A 10,107-nucleotide genomic window follows, 5' to 3' on the forward strand; every position below is an offset into this window, starting at 1 on the left:
TCAACATTATTAAAATTAACATCACTTAATCAACCTAAATACCTACATTTATACCAATAGAACTTATTTCTATTGGTTAAATCAGGTAGAAATACCTCTTTAAGGTAACAATTGCTGGTTACCAGTTTTTACAGTGCATGAAGGAATTTTACATATTCATTTTTCACAGGTGTTTTACTCCTATTTTGACACCTGCATTGCATTGTGTTTTTTTAGGGTTAAAATTAACAGATAATGTCCTTGCAAAAAATGACCAATACCAGTCATTTTTCTATAGATTTTTTCTTACAATGTATAGGACGAGACTGCTTGTCTGTCCTTTTCTCAGTCTGTCTCTCTGTTTCTTAATCGTATTTCGTTTCCGCAGGCAGTGGATTCGGCTCCCTGTGTCGTAGATCCTTGGGAATAATTGGAGCGTTTTAACAAAAGCAGACCTTCGGTGCATTTCATGTTGTTAACCTCTTGGAAAAGTGGAAAGGGGGTCTTAGATGCAAGATCTCAGTCTCTAAAAGAGCTTCGTGCCTACAGGTACAGCTCAGCTCCAGCCCGTGAGAGAGGAATTAAATTAGCTTGTACCTGACCTCTTCTCGCATGCGTTCTTATCAGCCCCATGCAGTACAGCAGAACCTGCACTCATTAGTGCTGAAACGTTTTGTGTGTTTCACACACGTTACAAATTGAGGCAGTTGAGTAAATAGCTCTCTTATTAAATGCACCGTGGTATAAGTGTCATGATTGAATTGCAGCGGTTGTAGCAGAGACTCTGTCCGTGGTGCTGATTGAGCTGCTGGTATCAGTGGAGCTCTCCATGGTTCTGAAACAGTCAGCGAACGCATGCATTGTGAATGCAAACCCATTCCGGGCCCACTGTCATGGACAGACTGATCTGTTTTGTGTAGACATGAGTGGAGCTGGCTGCAGACTGCTGCATTATAGCTTTTGCTTCTTTTCAAAGGGTCTCTCTCTCTCTCTCTCTCTCTCTCTCTCTCTCTCTCTCTCTCTCTCTCTCGCTCTGCTTCGCTTCCTTCAAAGTCCAATGCTGCCCTGAATTCTCTCTCTCTTCCTCCCATCAGGGGGTAGGGACAGTACTGCAGTGGTGCTAATGCCTATTGTGAAATATTATTACTATTTAAATAACTCTTTTTTTTTTATTTGAATATATTTTAAAATGTAATTTATTCCTGTGATGTCAAAGCTGAATTGTCAATTGTGAATGCAAACCCATTCCGGGCCCACTGTCATGGACAGACTGATCTGTTTTGTGTAGACATGAGTGGAGCTGGCTGCAGACTGCTGCATTATAGCTTTTGCTTCTTTTCAAAGGGTCTCTCTCTCTCTCTCTCTCTCTCTCTCGCTCTGCTTCGCTTCCTTCAAAGTCCAATGCTGCCCTGAATTCTCTCTCTCTTCCTCCCATCAGGGGGTAGGGACAGTACTGCAGTGGTGCTAATGCCTATTGTGAAATATTATTACTATTTAAATAACGCTTTTTTTTTTATTTGAATATATTTTAAAATGTAATTTATTCCTGTGATGTCAAAGCTGAATTGTCAGCATCTTTACTGCAGTCTTCAGTGTCACATGATCCTCCAGAAATCAATCTTTTTAAAATAATTCATAAATCTAAATTATTGCAACCCTTTGGCCATATATACTGTATGTGTGTGTTTCTATTATTAATTAGAGATGGGTGGATTCATTTTATATACTGCAATGTAAGAAGGAAAGCACAGGAAGATGGAAAATAAATATATTCTGTGAATAGCGTACACTGATGGCTGCTTGTCCTTGTGGTGAAGTCTCAGGTCAAGCGAACATCAGGTCAGATGGCACAGACCTGTTTTAACAGCCGCAGACACATTAAAACATAACAGGACCATCCTAAATTAGGAACATCTAGAGCACTAGCTGTCCTCAAAAACCATACAGACACTAACAGAACAAGTGAGAACTATTTGTTCTTAAACAAGCTTAATTACTTGGGCATTGCCAAAAGAATTATACAGGAACCAACTATTTTTACCTAACACAACCTAATGCATTCAGGTTGCTTTGGTCATGTAAAAAATATTTTGACTTGAATAAAACCAATTTAAATGCATGTTTGGGTTCCCTTACAAAACACTTTGCAGGCAGACACAGCCATCATCATAATGCCATGACGCACTCTCTCTTTGAGAAAAAAAGGAGCTGCCAGAAGTCATAAGTTATGTCAAAACATACAGTAATGTCGTAATACTCCACTTTTACATAAACCCTGAATCCAGTAATACATTCTGCTGTATTATAAACTGCACCATGCAATGTTACCTCATACACTCATAAAGTATAAAAATATATTTGTAACTCTGCCTCATAAGACACAGATGCTAGTAAATACTATTACACTTCACTGCAGGTTGTTCATAACTGGCATTTGATAAAGACAGAATACAGTGTTACTGGATCTGTTTGATGTAAGGTTTTAATCAACACTTTATGTGTTAACAACAGCTTCTCTCCGCCAATCAACTCACGGCATTTAAAGCTCATGTAAGTGTCTTTGATAGACAAGCTGCCACAGTCATGACAAGCAACAAAAAGGCAAGCAAGAAAATGCATTTCCTGTCAACTCATTGCTTAGATCCATGCAGAGTCGGTGTCGGATGTTTATGAGCAAAAATATCTTTGGGTGGCTTAGCTCTGAGCTATTGTATTCATTAACAAGTAGACTGTTGTGATAATTGGTTGCGATGTATCTTTTAAGACCATCTGGTTATGTTTACGTCATTTTAAAATTTCAGTTATATTTACAATCAGTACTGTCTTTTTCAGGCTCATGTGACATTTACAACTGAATTGGTAATACCTTTTAAATTTAACTTATATTTTAGGTAGTAAGCAGGATGCAGAACTGTAATTCAAATTTGAATTTCAACCTTTTGAATTTTTATTCAACTGAATTTCAATTTTAAATGTAAAAAAATTTTTACATATCAGGAAATAAACATAACCGCAGTCATAATTCATGGGGTAGGTGTGTAATTCATTTGTTTTAGGGTCAGGGGGATGTAGTTCTTATGTAATTGTGGCAGTGTAGTGAGTATTATGTCACTGCAAAAGACCACGCATTATATAAGAATATTTCCCTAATGCCACATAAAGGATTTTTTATGCCCTCCTGTAATCCTGCTGATGTATTTGCCCTTGATGGATGGTTTTGTTAAGTTGTCATGGCCAGCTGTCTCTGGCAGGTGCCTGGGAAGCCATTTTAGGGTGAGAACAGTGGGGAGGGCAGAGGCTGTGAGGTGAGACATGCTAAAGAAAAGAGCAGTGACAATAGTCTGAAGAGAAAGGAGGAGATGAGACTTCATACACAGTGGAAGTTATAAGAAGGTTAATCACATGTTGATTAAATGCTGTTCTGTTAAGAACAGTTCTGTTGGTTAGTTATAAAGAAACTGCATTATGTAACAAGGAGCATCATGCACAAAATCTTCTCAAAGAGGCGCCAGTACTGGTACTTCTTTCAGTGACTACTAGAAAAGATAGTTTGGTGGTTTAACTTTCATTGGGTATGCAAAGGGACCGAGGTTTAAATTATGATTTGTAACCTATAAATGTCTGTACTAGAGGGTGACATGGGAGTGGATTTTCAAACCTCTCCCGTCCCACTCCCACAAAAAAAAATCCCGTCCCATCCCAATCCCACGAAAAAACTGGGGGATCGAAAATCCCCTCCCATCCCAATCCCTGGAGAAAGACTCCCATTCCCTCCCACTCCCGTGTCAGTTACAGTAAAAATACAGTATGCTACAGATCACAGCATGACCACCTTATTTGAATAAATGTAGTTTTTTGTTATTTTATTGAACTGAAAGCCAGCTTAAACAATGCACAGTGTGCACTGCACACACATTAAATTTCATGTAAATCATCCATGCTAACAGATACGTTTTCTATTTGATTTTTATTTTTTTTTGAAAGTAGACATTTCACTCTCTATAGATATATTTTTTTCATACACGGAGTTTCGAAGTTTCTCGCTCAAGTTCACAGAGACCGAGATGGCATCCTGTTTGCTTTAATTGTTTTACAGAAGCGCAACGTTTCGTTGTTATTGTGAGTGCACACAAATAAATGTAGAGTCTTTACAGATTTGAAAGATGTATTACTTTTATCTATATGACCAAAAATTACGGAGTATTTTAAGAGCAAATGAGCGCACCGGCGCCTCCATCTGTATTGCAGTGAGCGCTACTGTTCAGACACATTCCGCACAGACACTTTAATAGCGCACATATCTGTAGGTTAACATTAGATTGAGCGGCCATGTAAAGTTGCTACTACATACATCTTTCAGATGAAAAGCCATATTTGAGGTCGATGAATGATAGGTGGGCGTTTGGATGACCAGAGCAAACAGGAGGAGAGCATAAAGAGACAGGGCAACTAGAATTGAGTTCAAAATTAAAATATACAGTTTATAGTTTATTTATATAAAAGGTATATTTGTGTATAAAGTTGGGTATCATAGTGTTATTACGATTCCCGGTCCTGCCCACTCCCGCTGACATTTTTTCCTGTCCCGTCCCAATCACGTGATTAATAGTGATTTTGTTTCCCGTGACCCGTGGGATTCCCGAAAAAAATGTCAGCCTCTAGTCTGTACTGAAATCACCATAAAATCAAAATTAATAAATCCTTTTTTTATGGGATATTGCAGAGTTTATTATCTATGCACATCATTCATATTTGTAATTCATGTGCCTATGTAATCTTTAATCTTTAGGAATTTTTTTCATCAGAATTCCTTTGAAACCCTCCACCTCCCCCAGCTCCACCTGTCTAGATCTATATATATTTTCTGCTTCTGTTGTAAAAACAGAACCACTGAAGAGTCACCTATTTGTAAAGATGTTAGTCATTCCCAAACACGGACTGTGTGAAGTTGTGAACATAGCCATAGAGAGTTGGCAGCACACACACTCTGTATTTGACTTGCTGGTTATGCATGAACACTCACTACAGTGATGTCCACAGAAGATTGAGCAGGTGTGATACTTACATCTCTCCCTTGTGTTACTGCAGATTGCAGAATGTAGTGCTGCTAATCTGCGCCATTTTTTATCTCATGTAGACAAGCAAACATATACCCTCAGAGTCTCTGTATTTGTGTCCACTGGATTGAGAAGAATTAAGTCTGTCTGGGGCTTCTGATGTTTGGAGGAAGTTTCTCGGCTACGTGACTGTGTGAGGTCTGCAAGTTCGCTCTTCTTATCGTCACCTTCCTGCTGTCAGTTAAGAATTCATTAAGTTTCACTCTGAAGTGCCAAATCATAGTAGGCAGTGGCCTTGAAAAAGTAATGAAATTGTTCTTGCATAACCACAATGAAAATTGAAGAGCAAGGTATACATTGAGCTGTGGTGTTCATGCAGATGATGCCAGTTTGAATTCCTAATTCTGTTCACGTACCTTTTCTGTCTTTTCTGGTTATTCAGATAAATAGGCCTACAGATCTGGTCCTTGAATCTGACGATGCAGCATTCCAAGATTACTGATAAACAGCCCAACAGCACTGGGAACTTTCATTGTTTGTATCATTCCATTTGTCTCTGTTTGCTCATTCACGACTGTCAGTTTGTGCATTAGTGATACAGATTTTTCTGTGAGCACTATGATGGACTGGCCATCCATCCAGTGTGTTTCCCTGCCTACGAGAAAATGGATGAATAGATATTTCAATGACTCTTTCCGCAGGTTACATCATTTCATTCATTCAACCAATTCGTTTAAAAACGCTGATTCATTCAGGAACAAAATAAGTGATTTTCTGAATTGGGTTCCACATAGTAATATACTACTCTTAATAGTTTTATAAATAATAGTAGTACTGTTTATAACAAATTCAGCAATTCGTTTTAATGAGAGAGTCATTGAATCATTGTCTAAAGCATTTTTTTTTTTAAAGAGTGGTGGTTCATTCAGGAATTAAAAGTCTTAATGACTGATTCATTGAATCATTTACTCAACCAATTCATTCAAAAACACAGATTCATTCAACAACAAAACACCAGTACTTTGTGTTGCGCATCTATTTTGGTCGGCGGAGCAAAAACACCCAACTTACCTGGCAATATTGTGTCTAAAATGTAAATTAATGTAAGGAATGCCACTCAAACATTTAGTTTACTTTTAATTGCTCATGCATTCCCTACACTCTAAAAAATCCTGGGTTATTTTTTTAACCCAAATGCTGGGTTGAGCCTTTTGGGTAATTTTTTGGGGTTATTTTTTCAGTGTTTGGGTAGTGTTACCCAGCTCCTGGGTCAAGTGTAACAACCCAGTGTTTGGGTTGTTTTGCAGCTCCTGGGTCAGACATAACAACCCAATGTTTGGGTAGTTTTTGTGTTACTCAGATCCAGGGTCAGATGTAACCCAGCGAGGGTTGAGTTATTTATCGCGGGGATTTTGCGTCTTCTCTTCTCGAGAGAGCAGTTCTAAGCGCCATCGAATTGATGCATTCTTCGGTAAAATACAGGTTTGTGTACATTTTATTTTATCTATAAAATCGTTACTGTGCTGTATATCGTTCAATTTTATGCAGAGCAACATACAGACGCGCGGTGTGAATCACCTTTAATGAGTGTTGCGGTCTTTTCGCGTGATGGAAAAGCCTGATGCTTTGCATAAAATAAATGATTTTATTCATAAACATACATAATATAATACTTTGGATGTTAAAACATGTCCTCAGAGCTGTTTATTGTTTGTTTATTGGCAGGTTATGGAGTCACAGCATGTTTCGGCTAGAGTGAAATGCTGGGATGCTGTAAATGATAAATGAAGGAAAATAAAGGAAGTTATCATGTAAACCAGTGGTTGTGTGGAGTATTTTAGAAAGGTTTACAGGATTTAAGTTAATCTGTAAACATTATTTAATGTATGAAGTAAAAAATAAGCTAGTAATATAGTAAAAATGAATAAACCCATTAACTGGGTTAAATCAACCCATTATGCTGGGTTAAATAAACAACCCAATTTGCTGGGTAAATTTAACCCAAGATGGCTTCTGTCCTATATTTACCCAGCCCTTGGGTTAATAACAACCCAAATTGGGTTGTTTTTAACCCAGTGTTTTTTAGAGTGTTAGGAATCAAACCCATAACTTGGCATTACTAGTGCCAAACACGACTGTTTTTAGCTACAGGAATGCTTCCATTTGCATTGCTGTCTTTATTGACTAAAGGTGCAGTCACACTTACCATTGTTTGGGAGATTTTGTGCCTGATATCCAGTCATTTAAATATAATTATGTGCAATCGTGAGGTGAATGTATGGTTGTATTTGCCGTTGTTTGCGAATTGCGAATTTTATATTTGCGTATTTGCAAATTGTGCAAAATCAAGACAATTTAATAGGAATCCATGTGATTGATAATGTCACATTAGAGCAAAAGATTTCGGAGTTGAAAAGAGTTGAATTTGGTCAAGCAAATTCACTGCAATGACCAACAGAAAACGGCTTGGTTTGAAAGTAGCTTCACAGTGAAATGCATTTCGTACATCGCTACATTATTGCCAATAGACAATGGACCTTTTTTGCCTGTGAAATTTAAAAAAATGTTGCTAATGTGACTATACCAAAGCAACTGTTTGGTGTTAAAACAGCTAATATTCATTTATTCAGTCACATTTGTCCATGCACTGCTGAGAACAATAAATTACCTTGAGAGCAGAGATGGAAATGAAGAAATTGTACATGCTGTCCCTGTGAGTGCTGGATGACTCAGTTTCACCCCAAGTGCACTGTGTGCTTTCTCCATTTCTCTCTCTCTCTTAATCTCCTATTCTTTCTCTCCCTTTTTCTCTCTCTCCTTTCTGAGTAGGGTGAGGATCTCCTTTCTCATCTGGAACCGTACTGAATCCCTCAGCCGGTTTTCATGCATGTCTCCCTCAGTTCTGTTCTCCATTTTCACTGGTCTGTCCCTGTATTCTCATTTCCTCTTTACGTGGGGAAGTTAGCTGATCAGGGCTTGTATCTTGTTGTTGCTATAGAATTGATGGATTTCCATGTTTTATTCCTGTCAGACAATGATGTCAATTTCATAGATTTTATTAATGAGAAATTGATGGTCTAATTGCTTTGTGTGTGTGTGTGTGTGTGTGTGTCTGTGTGTGTGTGTTTGCATGTATGTAGAGTCATGCTTATCCATGCAATACATGCAAAGCAACAGCAGTATTGCACATTTTTTACCTTGACATTCATATTGCACTAATCAGCATAAATCATGCTTGATTTTGCACAGTAATAATATAATTAGTAGCTCGTTTTTGCAGTCAGCATTAGCATAGCATGACAGTTTAGTCTTTAGTCATCTCTAGTGACCTTTTCTACAGCTTTGTGTGTTGCATATGAATGGCTTTATTGATAAAGACAACATGATCTCCAAGGGCAAGATGATTTATGACATGGCACGTGTTCACAGACACAACAGATTTCTAAGCGGAGCTTTGCCTGGGGTTTTGTGGCAGTTGACATGTTCGTGCGCAAGACGGTGACATATGACGTTCCATCCCATGTGCTAAAAGAAGCTGTGTGTGTGTTTAGTCCAAAACCATGTCCTCTTTCAACAGGACTGTTTTCACACCATGTGCCATTGAAGTCTGGTGAAGTCTGCCAGTATTGGCTCTTAACACTTTGTCCTGCTCTCCCACTCTGTAGGACGAATCTTTAATAGCCGCTCAGCTGGCTGGAGTTCCGTGTGCGGGTGCTGATCTCTGTAAGCTGGCCTGTTAAGTAACAGTATTCAGGACTGTCTTAGACTGGTCTGACCTAAGAACGCTTTAATGTCAGTGCAACCAGCAGCTCTTAAAAAAGGGATGAACTGGCCATAGGATTGATGCCCATGAGTGTATTCTGTCAATGTTTTTAGTTCTAATATTCTAACTGACAACAAGCAAGTTTTTGACGGACGTGATAAGGCATGTAAGGGGTGAACTGTTTGATTTTGGGGTACTATAAAACATACTAGAAACATTTGAAATGCTTTTTGCATAGTTCATTATACATTTTTAATAGAAGTTTATTTCTTGGCTTAAATAAATGACGTTACTCACATGTTTGGCTTTTTTGGCTTTTAATTTTACAGTCAGCTGTCGAATTTTTTTTAATTTTTATAAAAATGAAGTTCTTTTTTTTTTTTTTTTACCAGGAGTGGTTTTGAAGTTGTTTTTATCATCTCTTATAACAAAAATATTTTATTAAACCCATGAAAATGCACCGTATATTGTAAATAGTAGTGAAAAATCATTTTTAAAAAGTATTGTTTCATTATTACCCTTTAGTAGATTTTGACTAGTATAAAACCATTTGACATTACGCTTGTATCACAGTCTCCACAAATGTTAAGCACCAGCTGTTTTCAGCATTGATAATTAAAACAAGGCAAATCAGTATATCTGTCTATATCTATATCTATATATCTATCACACACACATACAAACACACATATCAGGTGACTTTGTGCAGAACATTTTATGTTTGAAGGAATCACAATAGTAATGAAAAAGCTGAATGAATCATGTGGATTTCAAGCATGAATACACATTATGTCTGGTGCATTACATGCGTATCTGATATTGGTGTGTGTGTGTGTGTGTGTGTGTGTGTGTGTGTGTGTGGTATTCTTGTGGCAGCGGCATGCACCATCAGGCAGTAGTTCGCCATTATGTAGGTCAGACAGGTCAGACTGAAAAAGATAGAGATCTGTGTTTGCTGAGCTGAATGCCATCAGCACTGTGACTCTTTTTGCTTATTTATTGAATTGAAGTACATTTTTTTCCAACCTTTTCATGCATTCATGCGTTCAATTTAACCAAAAAAAAATAAAAAATCAGAGGTAATGTTTGAGTGTGCGCATGACAGTGTGTACTGTATGTTTGCTTGTGTGCTTGTATGCACAATTAAGGATCTTGTCATAGAAATTGTCCTACAGTAAGAGCGACTCCCCTGGGGGTTTACACAGACAGCTTAAGCTTCAGGGAACTCTCTAGAGAGAGACAGGTGTGTGTGTGTGTGTGTGTGTGTGTGTGTGTGTGTGTGTGTGTGTGTGTGTGTGTGTGTGTATG

The 10,107-nt window shown here is 38.0% G+C and overlaps 1 protein-coding gene across 1 annotated transcript in view; it reads left to right on the forward strand.

Moving 5' to 3' along the window:
• LOC107683884 (solute carrier family 12 member 5-like) overlaps positions 1–10,107 on the forward strand; it is a 59,476-nt gene that overhangs the window by 1,029 nt on the left and 48,340 nt on the right. The window lies entirely within an intron of this gene.

This window comes from Sinocyclocheilus anshuiensis, unplaced genomic scaffold, assembly GCF_001515605.1.
Source record: "Sinocyclocheilus anshuiensis isolate Anshui unplaced genomic scaffold, SAMN03320099.WGS_v1.1 scaffold1625, whole genome shotgun sequence".
NCBI lineage: Eukaryota > Metazoa > Chordata > Actinopteri > Cypriniformes > Cyprinidae > Sinocyclocheilus > Sinocyclocheilus anshuiensis.